A 15,476-nucleotide genomic window follows, 5' to 3' on the forward strand; every position below is an offset into this window, starting at 1 on the left:
ACGGTCGCCCGCACTTTAAAGCCACTTCCAGAAATCCTCACCGAGTCATTCCCCGCACTCTCTCAATCACCCCCCACCCTCTCCCTCCCCATCTTCCCCCCCCCACCGTCCCCCACCCTCTGCCAACTCCCCCTTCACTGCACCACTTCCTCACTTGGCTGAAAACATCTCAGCAATTTCTCAGCAAACAACCCGGGGGGGGGGGGGTGGGGGGCTCTTACTCTACCTTGCACCGGTATTCAAAACACACACGCTGTTTTCACAAAGCAAAGCAGTGCCATTTTAGTTCCGTTAAATAAAACTCGAGCGCGGAAACGGAGCGCCGCGGTGGCGAGACGTTAACTACCTCGCCACCGGAGGTCATGGGTTCGATCCCGACCCTGACGCCTGTTATATATTTGGAGTTTGCGGTGTCTCTCTCCCCGTGGTCATGTGGATTTTTCTCCGAGAACCTCCGGTTTTCCCCTCCAAATTTATAAACATGCGTTTAGAGTATTTGGTTGATATACATTTGCACGTGATAAGCCATTTCGTTGGGCTATTATTTGAACCTCATGGCGGTACCCTGGGGTACAATAGTACCCTGGCTCTCGCATAATATCCGTGATGCAGTCATGTTTAGTCTGTTGATGGTCGGCGATGCGGCAATACACGATGCACTATTCAATGTTAAATTTTTTGATAACGGATTTTTTATGCCAATGTTTGGCGTTTCGACATTGCGAAGTAGCACTGATTTGGGATTGATTGATACCCCAGTCGCAGAGTTAAGTGACACCCCTGGAAAAAATAGTGTCGCAGAAATAAAATGTTTAATTGCCTAGGCCAATTTGCATTATTTGGTATCCCGGGGTACTGCCATAAGGATCATGTGCGGCCAGGTCTCTTCTGAAAAAGAGCTACATAGCTCAGTGGGCCTTACCTGGTAAAATATAAAAAATAGTTTATTTTAGGTCCAATCCGCTCTGGAACGCTTCTGGCCCCACTGATTTTTTTTTTCATGCGCATAGTTCCTCCCCCCCATCGCCCCCCACAAAAAATATAAACAAATGTGTAGATGTTATTTCACCGTTCACGACTTAGAAAGGTTATTTTTTTAATATAGGAACTTTGGGTAATATCATATAAACACTTGCTAAACAGTCCCTTGTGGTTTTATTTTCCATCCACGCTGTAACAAAATATTAAACAATTATTTTCATTACGCAGCGGGACAAAAATTGTTACGAGTTCTTTACAGGGCGAACAAAAAAAGCGCCGGACTTGTTATTGCGCGCTCAACAAAAATAAGCACCAGCATTAGCACATGCACTCACATTCTCCAAGTTGAATAGTTTTCAGTATTTATTTGCATATTCTTTTTCGCGGCAAAGGCCTGATTACACCGATCCCTGCAGATAATCATTAATGGAATGCTCCAAACTGCATACCATGCCTGGTCAACACAGCCATTGTTACTACGCAGGTGTAAAGCTTTTAATTTGGAGCATACCATTGTGCACAGGGGGGTGACAAGGGTCGAGTCTTTCACAGATGCGTGCGAATAAATAATCCAAATCAATGTCCTTTGTTTTAGTATAGGGGTCATTTGTTTTCGTACAATGTACAATGGAGTGCCAATATTCTAGATTTGAAGTTTTCATGACTGCAAGGATCCATACTCTGGTTCTTTCGGTAAAGTCACGTAGGTGAAAATAAAAAATTAAAATTAAAATAACTAAATTTAATTATTTTCATTTTTATTTTAAATTTTTATTTTTTTTGACCTACATGACTTTACCGAAAGAACCAAAGAGTGCCAATATTGTAACTATAAAATAAGGTGTCAAAACACCAACTCAGAAAGGTTTCCTGCCGCTTCACCAGTCGATAAGGTATAACGGCGGAGGTTCCAGACCTTTCTAGAACCGCGACCCGCTGGCAACCCTCCCGACATTTTCGTAGACCGCCGTACACTAAACGCGACACCGTTGCGTTTTGTGAAAATAAATTGCATCCGAAACGGTTCCGCGGGCCTTCTAGAGCCACCGGTGGTCAGCAGACCACAAGTTGGAAACCACTGCATTGCACAGTTTAAGCTTTCGTGATTCTGAATGCTGGCTGGATTGTGATGAAGGATTCAGTCTCAGAAAGTCATGTTTTTTAAGTATCTTGTTCTCCAGGTGGGAGGAAACCCACACACCTACAGAAATGGAATGCACGTAGTAAGTCAGCACACAATTTGGTCTGTGACCTACTTGCTGTGCTGTCTCCCACTTGCACATCGCAAACCCGACAACACCTGTCTTCCAAGTCGCTGGCACACAGATCTGTGTTATCATCGGCCGTGATCATGCAACTGCTGGATAAAGACCTGGCCAAGCAGTTGCCATCCCTCCCGGCGAAGTAAAAATTTCACCCAGAACCTGCACATGAGCTGATCTAATCGCTACATTTTCGCAGTGGACGGCCTCTTGGGCATATTTCCTCTCCCGGCTTCAACTCCATTTTTAGTCTCGCTCATAATGCCTTCTAGTGACGTGTCCTGCCCAAGCCCACGTTTGTTTTTAACAGCCAATACGATGTCACTAACCCACAAATGTTTTCTAATCCGCATCTAGTCAATAAACAGAATGCGCCGTTTGAAAAAAATCCAAACCGAAATGCCGTGATCCGTCTCGCCAACCCAGCCAAGAAGCCATGCAATGCCGCCCTTACCCAATTTACAAGGGAACAGAATGGATTGTTTGACAGTAGATGTGCGTGGTGGCCACTTAAGGAGCCGACTTGTTGTTTTAAACAATACGTCCACGGCCACTGTTTGACATGCCGTAATGTAAAACAACTCGGGGCGTCGAGAGCCCAGAAAGTGCCACTTTACAGCTACACAGTGCCCTAAACGAGCTCTGTATGGGCGCTTCAAGCGCGTGTATGACCCGCGCACGTGAAAGGAATGAGGAGGTTATTCACCGGAGGTTTGCCACGCCGCCGAGTCCAGCTGTACCGTGCGTGACGACGTCAACTGCTCAATTCTCTTGGGCATCGGTCTCGCAGGGTTTCTCTGGAGGTGGGGTCCCATTACCATCAGTAAGGGTCAAGCCAGCTTAGAGTTCGGGTCAATAAAGGGCGTGAGCGAATTGTGACACTTTTTTGATGCAACCAATTGGAAAGATAAATTATTTACATTGGTTTTTTTTGTTATTTCAAAATGGCGCAATTTCAATGTGATGGGAATTCCAAAAATATGAGAAACAATTGCCGTAGTGTTAACATGTAATCATGAAACATAGCATGCCGACATGATATATATCCAGCGCTACTGTATAATCTGTGCAGGCACAATAAGTTAACATAATTAAACTATCAATATACAAGAACACTATTACACACATCTTGACATTGTCTACTACCGGCTACCAAATACTACCAAGCCCCTACAATGTTGTCCATTTAATGCCATAGCAAAAACTTACAAACCATTTTATGTATATTTTTACCACCACTTTGTTTTACCTCAAAATTCCTCTGCTACATTTGAAAAGAGGGTTATAAAAAAAGTATTAAAGGTAAGAGCGCTGAATGGCCACTGCTTATATCTGGGTTCAAATTCTACCAAGCACCCTTGATTAAATCGGGCTCTCAAACGTAGTGATTTCATCGTCTCTCTGCCCAGTCACCAAAAACGATACTAAAAAAAAAACATCATTGTACATTTAGATCCGCAATAAATTGTCTAATTCCAGCGATATATTAGGTCGTAATGTCATGACAAGGATAAATAAGTATTGTCTCCGAGTGTGGTAATGAGGTCACACTTGAAGAGATTTTAGAAGTAGTTCTGCAATATCACCATGTGCGGACCATTCTCGAGTTGTTTATCAGTGCGATGCTCTTCACTCATGGCACGATGCGGATAGCACAGTTGGGAAAAACAATATCGTGATATAAAGTGACCAAACAAAGCTTGACTGCACCAAAAGTCACAAACACACACGCAGCTTTGAAAACTCTAGGCATGCTTTTCATGTCAAGGTGAAAGAGATGGCATTTTACTGCTCTTTCCCAGCAGCAGACAGCCCTTGCATAGCATGCATACCTTCAGACAGTAAATATGCAGCTAACCAGTCCTCTGGCAGGTGAGTGAGGTGCGGTTGCCATCGCTACCAGCACGGCTCAGGATTCTAGAAGGCACGGGGCATAAAGGGGGCACTTATGATGGCCGTTCATTGGGCCAGGCATTTGTTACAATTACGGTCGTATTGCACCGCATCCAATGACTTAATCAAAGCTGGCCCAGGGGGTGGCGGGGGGTGGTAGGTTTGATAGAAGCGAGAGTTTGTGGTGCGTACAGCTCACGAACGTGCGGCAAAATGTGTTGCTGCTGCTGCCACTGCCGTGTGTGAATTTTCTAAACATTATTTCACGAAATCACCGTGCAAAGTGATATCTTTTAAAAAAAACAACACATGCCATGTAATCAAAACATACAAGTACAGCCCTCTTTTGTCAATCCCGTTACCGAATGGGGGGGCGGGGGGCATCATAGGATACAGCTGTCGGGCTGTGACGGTTCCACCTGAAGACGGAAGCTTGTGTTGCCTCCGAAACGTCGTGATTTTTATTTTATTTTACTTTTATTAAATTTAATTTTTTACCTACGTGACTTTAGCGAAAAAACCTAAGAATATCATAGGAACAATTTGACAATGCTTTAGGGCATGCTGGTTTGTCGTGCAGGTTGAATGTGGCGAGCCAAGGATGCAGGGGACCATAGAAGTACAGTGGCACTGCTCGCAATGTGGACCCCACAAACTCCGATTAGCACGGTTAGCTAGGTACGGCGCGAAAGAAGTTGAACATACGTACGTACGAAGTGTCACGGGCAAATTAATTTAGTTGTTTATTCTAGGAAGCCGAAGCTAAGTCCCAGGACATTAAGGAGAGTCCTGCTGGGGTTGTTTGGTGAAACACTCGTTCGTTTTTTTTGGGTACGGTGAGAAAACTGCAGTAGTCAAGGACACCTCTTACATACTACGGGATAGTTCAACCCATACAGCTGGGTCAGAGGCCTACTTGGCTGTTGTACATGGGCCACATTGAAGCACCGCAAGGCATCACACCAATCGTACCTCCAAATAACCGCATCACAATTATCTTCAAGGTTCATAATAAAGGTTTTTTGGTTAGATCGCGTAAGTATAAATGAGTCGAAATCCTCCACCACCCGACACGGCCAATCAGTAAGGGATGTGTCACGTAAACAAAACTCCAAATAGTTCACTACTTCAGCCCACCGGGGTGTTGGGAGAGTGAATCCACAACATTTACAATCTGAGTAGTACGACGTTTCGCTGGTAATTACATCCAGCATCATCAGGCGATTAGCCATTCTGCCATTCTAGCAAATCGCCCGATGATGCTGGATGTAATTACCAGCAAAACGTCGTACTCAGATTCTAAATGTTGTGGATTCACTCTTCACCACACCGATGAGCTGAAGTCGTAACTGTTTGGAGTTTTGTTTAAGCGACAAATCCCTTACTGATTGGCCGTGTCGGGTGGTGGAGGATTTCGACGCATTTATACTGACGCGATCTAACCCAAAAACCTTTATTATGAATATTGGTCGCTAAAGCCTACGTATTAAACTGATCTTCAAAGTTGCAATTAGTTTACAATCTATCAAAAATCTGAACACTTTTAGAAAATATTTCATGCAACAACTGAATTTTTTTTAACTACATTTTTGCTTGTCACTTTGTAACGAGGTCACGATTTAAAATGCTGGCTTGAAGAACGTACGTTTTATTTCTCTCCAGCTGCCATCCAACGTTAAGTTACTCGGTATTTTTTCAAAATACAAATAAGTGCTTGTCAATGATTACGATGGTGGTGGCGAAATGACCTAAGCCGTTTTTGCTGCCTTTTTATAGTGCCATAGCTTTGTATATAAAAAAAACAAGATTCATGCATTCCAGGCATCGTGACAACAACAGTGACGTCTTGAGAGGCAAACATGCCCGGTCCTACTTAATTTCACGAGTACAACTTTAACAAAAAATTGAAACAAAGACAAAGATCCCCCATATAGCCTTAACAGGCTGTCAGGGCAAGTGCTGTTAGCGAGCATCTATGAAGGCCAGCACGGCAAAAAGTTGGTGGGTGGCCAGCACCACGCCCGACCGCCTTTGTCTCCCCAGTGGCGATGTTTACTACACTCCGCACCAGGTACTCATTTGAGGCCGAGTCGACCAAGAGGAGGCCCAAGACCGGTCCAAATAATTATAACCGTCACTGGTCTTGGCCTTAATAACAGACACACACACAGGTTTAATGTGGAGAGAACATGGAAGCATTATGCATTCCCCCACCCCCTCCTACTGCCTGTAATTAAAAGCAATTCTTTGGATCCAGCACAAATGCACCCCCCGAAGACAGGAAACGTTTTAATTCAACAGTGCCCTTAAACATCACAAGCCTCTCGTGTACTTCCTTCAGAAAAGAGCCACCACCACCACCTTCCAGCACAGCTGCAGTTTCAGGCATGGTGGTGCCATGCCAAGCTATGGAGTGGCATTTTCGTAAAGGTCTCGGAGAAACCTTGGCAGTTGTAATTTATTTTTTAAGAGTTTGCATTTAGGATTAATGTTCACTGGGTATTACCAGATTAATGCGTCTGTGGGAGTTATGTACAATACACACAGCATAGCTGACAAGTTTAAAGTAAACTTCATTACAGTACAGCAGTAGTTGGTCAAATGCATGGGTTAAGTTTTATGGGCGAACATTTATATTTCTAAGATTTATTTATTACAAGATATTACAGTTAGCATTGTTGTTGTTTTTTAATCACAGGATCATTTTTAATTCTGGAATTAGCAAACACAATGGAGGCATTTTTAGTCTCAACAGCGTTTCAAGTCTTTGAGACACTCCACTCACAACAACAACAGCATGTGGCTGCTATTTCGTGGAAACAATTAAATATATTTGACGTTTTTGTTTGCGATTATAATACATCCACAATTTTTCTGCGAGTTTTTATTTTAGCTTCATTTATGCTGTAATGCGTTACAAGTATATGCCAATACAAATCCAAAAAAGATTACTAATGTATTCATAAATACCTGTATTGTAATTCATTATACATCGTGCATATGTAAGTTTATAATTACAATGTGATATTAATAGTAAGTACTGCCACTAAAAATAGTACTGTACTCACTTGTACAAATATAACCTGCATTAAAAATAACGTACTGTATGTGGTTTGGGTCACTACATACCATCAGCACTGCTTTAAAGAGCATTGCATGTGTTTACTTTACCATCAGACACTATCAACTGCTGGATGAATACACTGGCGACAATTTTACAGCATTACAAATACTCTAACAAAGTTACAAAAGGGATGTTTGTCCCATGATGTGATATCACCTGGTTACATGTCTCCACCTACGTACAAAGTACGGTACAATATTAATCCATATTTATTTTTTGGGGGATTTCGGCCACGTGGTAAGGTTTGATGCCACCAATTCGTGTCACGTAACCCTCCACCACCCGACTGGATTGTTTAGTTCTACAACGACAAACACGTTAAGACAAACATTTTTTTACGACCGATTTCAAACATCGGCGTACAAACAGGCAAATCGCTCAAAGCCCTTCATCCATCGGTGAATTGATGGTGATTACGATGACTCTAGCACTCCTCCTCTCCTTGTGGGACTGATGATCAATGACATTTGGCACATGGGTACAGAACCAGGTATTTAACTCGTCGTCACAGAGATTTCTGTATACGGGCACACAACGGTGAATCAAGTGATGAACCATTGTAAATGAGTGGGGTGGTTACGGATTCCTCACTCTAATTTGCCACGTAGATCGGTACTACGAAAGTATGTGGTGTGGCAAAGGCAAACGATTTAACAAAACAATGCGACGGGAATTAGCATACACACAAAGTAGCAACTTCCACACGCAAGGCGAACGAATGGAAAATCCGGTGGAATAAACGTGAGGGTCGTTACAGAAACAACAGACATTCTCAGGAATGTGTATGGACGTCCATTTACGTATGAACATGCATGCATGTGTACACGTGTATAATCCATAATACAGGTTCTTTTTGGGGGGTTAGATCACGTAAATGAGTGTGTCGTTCGACCCTCCACCACCCAACAGCCAAGAAGAACGTGCCAATTCGCTACGAGTACAGCAACAACGATTGTGTGTTCGAGAGCAAAAGCCACAACATTTACAATCAAGAGTGTACGATCCAGTAATTACAACCGGCATCATCAGGCGGCAGCCAGATTTGTGGAGAAATCCATCCGTTTCGCTCCTTAAAAAGATGTGATTGTACACATGTGTGTGTGTGTGTGTGGGCAATGTCTGTGCGTATACATTTGTGTGTGTGTGTGCATTCCTTTCTTCATGAGGTGCTCACTCACAGCCCTTGCCCCCAAGGAGGAGCTGGGGGAGAAGATATTTGTTGTTGTTGTTGATGTTGTTGTTGCCTATGTGCACGTGTTGTTGTCACCTGTTGTCCGGCATCGTCGGACACATCTCGAGAAATTCAAACGCCACATTGTTCATCTCAAATATGCGACGACGTTACAGAGCGGAGAGCTTTCTTCTACTACGCAGTGGCTTACAACACAGGTCTAGCAACACTAAACAACAACAACAAACAAACAACAAACAACAAACTCAAAAAAAGTTTCCATCGTGCGTGACGTCTTTGTGACGTCACTAACAATTCCATCCTCATGGCCTCGCAGCGCAGCGCGCTAATAACGGAGCAGCTCGGCTCGTAACTTTAACAAAAGTTTTAAACTTTGTTTTTTATCAATCCCCTCCACGTTTACCAATTCATCAAAACTAGTTTGGCTCGCGGACAACAACACGGGTTGTTGTTGTTGTGGTGTTGGTGGTACGCATGAGTCGTTCGTTCGACTCTTTTAAGGGCTGTCAAATTCCTCGCGAAACAAACCACTCGGAAAGTATTCCTCGTTGAAGCTTTCGTTCGTAGTCTTTTTAGCGGCTCGTTAAATCCCGTCTCCCTAAAAAAAAAGTTGATTTCTCTTACCTTGTGTCGCGGACGGACGGACGGACTAACTCGACGGCGAGCGAAGCAAACGGCAAAGCCGCTTGCTCGGGGCGTTCAGGTCGTTGTCGTGAATTGTTATTAAACAAACAAAAGCGAAAGAAAAACAATCGAACGGCAACTTTTCCACGTCAACAACAACAACAACAACAATCGTCTACGCGCGCACCGCCGCGAAAGAATGAATTTGTCACGTGGAGCAGCAGCAAGCGGCTGCAGCGAGACCGCTTCGCTCACCTTGTTACTAGGCGTAGTGATATTAGACAGGCTGCAGAATGTGAGGGGAGGGGGAGGGGGGGAAGAAAATTGGGGGGGAATCCCTCCCACCCACTCCCCCTGCAACCGGCACTACTTGCGATTGTATTTCATAGCAGGGATCGGCGCGCCGAGGTAGTGGTCACGTGGGAGCGGTCCGCTGAATGTTGATGCGGCGTGATGCTTATCCGCAGTGGGAATTCTGAAAGAGATTTTGGTGCCCCCCCCCCCTTACGGCCCCTCCCCCCTCGCCCCTCCCCCTTCAAACCCGGGAGGGAGGGGGGGGCAATGAACCCGCAAATTCCTGACAAAATATGGATGGGGGCGTTGTCAGATGAGAGGTTTTCACGGCTTAAATCTAGAGGTTTCTCTGTGTGTGTGTGTGTTGGTATTCAGAAGTTTAAGCATTAAAAGATTAGAGATGAGTGTGCTGAGAACAGTAATTTGTAAATACTATTAGAAGGGGATTTTTTTGGGGGTGTTGTTGTGGGTAAAAATATGTAATGTGGTAACTATTATGGTGAATTAATAGTGTTTGATAGATTTATTGAGTAATTTTAAGATTGCTACTTCTCAGTTCTTCACATCTGTGGTGACGCAAACCCATAAATGTTGTCCATTTGCTCGAGATTGGCTCAACACATGGGACAAACGGTACACAAACACGTGAATGACACAACTTAATGGCTAAGAAACACACAAAAACCCCTAAACCCGAGCTAGCCATCGTGCTGCCCCTGTCTTAAAACTATAAAAGTTTTTTTTTTATTTTACCAGGTTAGGCCCACTGAGTTATGTAGCTTTTTTTTCAAATGACACTAATTGTATAGCAGCCACATATATTACTGCCAAATGGAATATCATTACAACTCTCTCATGTTTCACGGATACGCCTTCCCTAACCATATATTAAACTTAATTATGAAAGCAATCTATGTAAAACTCCAGTACTCAACAAAATCCTAGTTGCCTTCACAAACAATATTCTTGCGCTCTATAAGAATGGTGCGCATATCAAAAGTCCCATGCCACAAGTTAAAATTTATCCTACTTGAGAAATTAAGTTTGATTTTTTTGTTAACTGCATTTTATAGCAATAGTGTATTGTCGCAGTAATGAATGCACCGTGTTTTGTGCTTTGGCACGAGGTGTTTTTATTAATATCGGATTTATGACGTTAGATATGCTTTGACATGCTTTGATGTCTTTAAAGTGAATGTGTTGACGGTTGTGTTTGCCAGTTTCTTTCTGAGTGCTCTATGAAGAAGGGCAATTTCCCTCTTAATTAAGGTAGTGTTATGCAGGAATGTGTTGAGTTTTGTTATGTCCTTTGTGACCGTGTACCATTGTTAAACGCAGCAGCAGCAGCATCATCAAATACATTAAATGTGTTGGCCAGTTATATTAGCCGGGTCTGTCTTGCGGGGAGTGGGGGGGCACGCACACACCTCTGGTCTCAATGGGGTTTGACTAAAACGCAACATCTAAACGCAAACATCCGAAAGCATCTCCCATGGTTCGTCTTGTACCTTACATGGAACGTTGGGGAGCCAACGTTGGGAAGCTTACTGGGGTGGAGGTGCTTTCGTGGGGAGATCAATAAAGGAAGGATCAGGGATTCAGTGTGTGTCCTGGTTTATTTGTTTATTGTTGGCGGAGACAAATGTGCCAGAGCCTGCACCTGGCATGATTCACAAATTTATATACTAAAAAAAAACTTATTTGACCAGGTAAGGCTCACTGAGCTACATAGCTTTCTTTACTCTTTGGTTCTTTCGGTAAAGTCACGTAGGTGAAAAAAAATATTTTATTTCTATTTTTTCACCGACAATAAAACATATATTTTTCACCTACGTGACTTTACCGAAAGAACCAAAGAGTATGGATCCGTGCAGTCACGAAAAATTCAAATCTCGAATAGCTTTCTTTTTCAGAAGCGACCTGGCCACGACATGATTGCTCACCGAAGTAGCTCATCATCACTTGGAAATGTACAGCAGCCAAACACTCTAAACGTGTGATGTTGATACGAGACCACGAGGAGAGAGAGACACACACAGCGTTGGTGTACGGTGTTTTTTCTGGAAGACTTTGCAGTTTTTTCCTGAATTGTTCTGTTTGCGCATAGTCACTTTAATACGTTTTCTTGTCCTTGTTTTTTGTTTGTTGCGGTTGCATCCGATTCAAGAGCCGAATGGCTCACAGGGCTATACCAAATAAATGAAACTGAAAACTGAAACACACACACACACCGCAAACTGCAAATATACAGCAGCAGGCGTCAGGGTCGGGACCGAACTCGTGACCTCTCCTGTATCACCAGGCGAGGTGGTTAACATCTCCTAGTCACCGTGGACGCACCACAACCTTCTCGTAATTCACGCCATCACCGACAGAAGCGGAACCCCCCTCTTTTTTAACATCACGGACGAGGAATGCGTGCAGATTACGATTCTTTGGATTATTCGCATTCAGTGGGTGATGGGCTCCCAAAAGCAAGCGAAAGGGCAACTTATCCACCACACAATGCTAAGCCGCGAGGATTTGTTAATTGGCTATGGCTAATTAAACAAAAGCACGCCCAACCACTCGGGCGTATTTGTCGTAATACTTTGTGTAGCTAGTTTCAGACACACTGCTTGATGTGGTGGTGGTGGTGGTGATGCTCCGTTGGAAGTCAAGGACAAGAAAATACAAACTCGACACACTCGTCAACAACGCTGTGTTGGCTTAAATTAAAAACAAAAATAATTGAAGCGACGTTTCGACCAATTGCCCTACTTGTTAGAAGGACTAAATGGTCTGGAACGTCGCCTACATAGTTTTACTCTTAATGGAACAGCGTATTGTGACAAATCTGTTGGGTTTTTGTTCGTTTCAAACAATAGTGGCTACAAACGTTAAGATGTGTCTGTGCAGGCTGCGTGTGAAATCATTGTATGAATGCGTATTTATGGCACCCTATTCTTATTCATCATGAATACCTGAACAGTTACAGATTTAAAACGTGTACACATGTGTCAATTACGTGATTGCCTATGTAAATGTAGCAATGACACCACAGACACCCTTGCTAATAAGGTAGTCCGCCCCATGATATTCTCCAGGTGAAAATTTTCAATTGGTTATGGTATTTAAAAAAAGATCTAAAAAACTACAGCAGAATATCACGAGTCGTGGGAAGTCATTATTGTGAAGTTTAGATTTGTGTTGGTTAATAAAGATCAGCGTATAGTGTATACAGTTTATGAAAGGTACATCCCCGCTACTCCACTGCTGGTTGAAGAGCTTCTTCCACTAAAGGAGACTACAGCCTCTATCGAGATCCTACTCTTCCACACTCGAGTGTGTTTGTGTAAAAACAAATAATACTAACACGACGTAGATGTTGAACTTACATTGCAATACGATGACGAGTCACGTGTGTTGGTATGAAAAAGAGTCATTGTCTAGAAACGATGCCTGATGTATTTCCTTCAGGGCCACGATGTTATTGGCGAATTGTGTTGGGTTTATTTTGTTGACTAGTCAGACTTGGCACACTTTGGTTGGGCATATGACATTGTTCAGATACCGACCAGCAGTGTAATCACATGCCTGCCATACCGAGAGCAGCATACCACGAGCCCAGGGCAAAGTATTGAAATGTTTGTTATGTTTACAGTACCTGCATTACTGAAATACACCAGAGGATCACGTATCACCCAACGTTTGAATATTGAATTAAAGCCAAGATTCCATTGAGCCTATGCTGTGGTCGCAAAGCAGGTACAATAAATAGTTTCCATATCACCATAATAGTGCACAGGGGAACTTGTGTTCATATAGTGCCATGCATATGCCACTCCTACGAAGTTCAACATACACACACACAATTATCTGAAGGTCACAAGGGGTAGCCCTGCAATTGAAACGAAAAACTTTGTTTACTTTACCAGGTAAGGCCCACTGAGCTATGATAGCTCTTTTTCAATTGATAGCTCAACGAAGTGGCTTATCACGTGGATATTTATAAAGCAGCCCACTACTCGAAACGCGTGTTTCTAAATGTGGAGGTAAAAACCACCGGAAGCCCCGGAGAAAAAAAAAACACACGACCACGGGGAGAGAGACATGCAAACTCGATATATACAGCAGGCGTCAGGGCTGGGATCGAACCTGTGTACCAGGCGAGGTAGTTGGCATCTCCCCTCCTTGGCGCCGTTGTTTGATCATGTCCCTGCTGGCTGGAGGGCTTCCACACGAGGGAGCGCTAGAGAGCCCCTCCAGATGCCATTTGGTCTACTCTTACACACTGGCTAGACGTCTATGGAACAGGTCAGAGTACCCACACTTCACCCCACGCAACCTACCGATCGAGTAACTGTGGTTTACCGCTTCATACTGTTGGGTGGAGAGAGGGCGGGAATGAGGAGATTTAAGAAAAGCTTGTTACAGCACCGTGCTTTCAACTGCCGCGCCAGGAGATCGAACCGACCGTCTCTGAATTGCAAACATGCTAACCATTACCCCACGGCAGCATCCCTAGCTGTTGCCGAAGTTGTTGAATAATATTGCCTAGCCTTATACGTCCAATATCGTGGCTTCTTCACAATGGCCTTCTATGTTACTCTATAATAAAGTGTGAATGAAGATATTGACATATGATATTTTGAGGCTGTACTGCTACGCCACTGCCATTCCAATCCCTGAAATTATTCCATGCTGATTAGTAATGAACTTGGACATTTGAACTACGCGGAATTGAATTCCTACGTGCCCAGGAATATTGTGCCTGTTACATAAGTGCCCATGTAACAGCACCCACTTCCGTTGGCTGATTATACAACATACATTCTATCAACCTACGTTCTACCAGCTGGTGGCCATGATCATCATTCTGCGTATAGAATATGAACAAGAATCGTGATGGTATCTTGACGTGCAGAGCACGCTGGGATTCCTATTGCCCTTTCGCGAACACAATATAGCAATCCACTGCGAGATTACAGTTTCAAGTTTTCCAAGTTTCATTTATTAGGTATAGCCCTGTGAGCCATACGGCTCTTGAGTCGGGTGCAACCGCAACAAACAAAACATGAACAGAGAACATGTTAAAGCGACGACGCGCAACAGAAACATCCTGGATAAACCAGCAAATCTTCCAGGAAAAAAAAACACCGTATTACAACGCTGCGTGCAAAAATCCCAGTGTGATGCAAGTCAAACAATAACAACCATAAGACAATTTAGATTAAAGTTATCAGGCCAACTCTGCACTTCCGCAAGAAACATGGCTTAACCATAAGTTTTCGAAATCACCAAAATAAAGCTATAAAAACAATATAACAACAGTAATCATATGAACTCAGTAATCATAGGAACTGAGGGTGGTCGGGCAAATTTACATTTTATTTCGACATGCTGGTCAGTGCAGGTTGGTGAAATCAAGGAGAACAGACGTGGGAGCATATATGTATCGTACAACAATGCATGCCGTCGCACTGCCCTCTGCTGTCCATAAAATAGTCCCGCAGTCGCCTCTAACATCTGTATTAGGCATGGTGGTCACCAATCCATGCACTATACAGACAGAATCGTGCGCTCTAGAGAAGGGTTATTGCCTGAAACGTCGCAGATTATGTACTTTTAATGCCAGAGTGTTATTGACGAATGTTGTATCCTGTGTATGTTATTGCGAGCACTGACCAGGCTCCTGCCCTGTTCAGCCTCCGAGATTCAATGAGACCGGACGCACTTCACATGATTTGGACATCTGTGAAAAATAGCTTTTATAGCCCATCGGATTCCTCCAGTATAAATTAATATTCTGATTCTGGTCATCGACACGTCTATTTTAACCCAAGGAAATGAACACTACAAATCATCACGATGTCTCTAATCACCTACAGTATTCACAACGCACTGACTGCACGCTGTTGCCAATAAACTATCTTCGCAGCAGCCGATAACATCTGCTATTCATTGCGAATGCCTAGAAATAATTACTACTATAATGAGACTAGAATATATGTTTGTGTGTCCCGCGCGTGACGTCACTCCACATGCCGCACCCCCCGTCATTAATATTCATGAGCGGGTGGATTTTTACACTCACGCAGAAGGTCGAGCGGAAATCATTTTTTCG

This window comes from Lethenteron reissneri, chromosome 14, assembly GCF_015708825.2.
Source record: "Lethenteron reissneri isolate LAM-NWPU_2019-01 chromosome 14, ASM1570882v1, whole genome shotgun sequence".
Lineage (NCBI taxonomy): Eukaryota > Metazoa > Chordata > Hyperoartia > Petromyzontiformes > Petromyzontidae > Lethenteron > Lethenteron reissneri.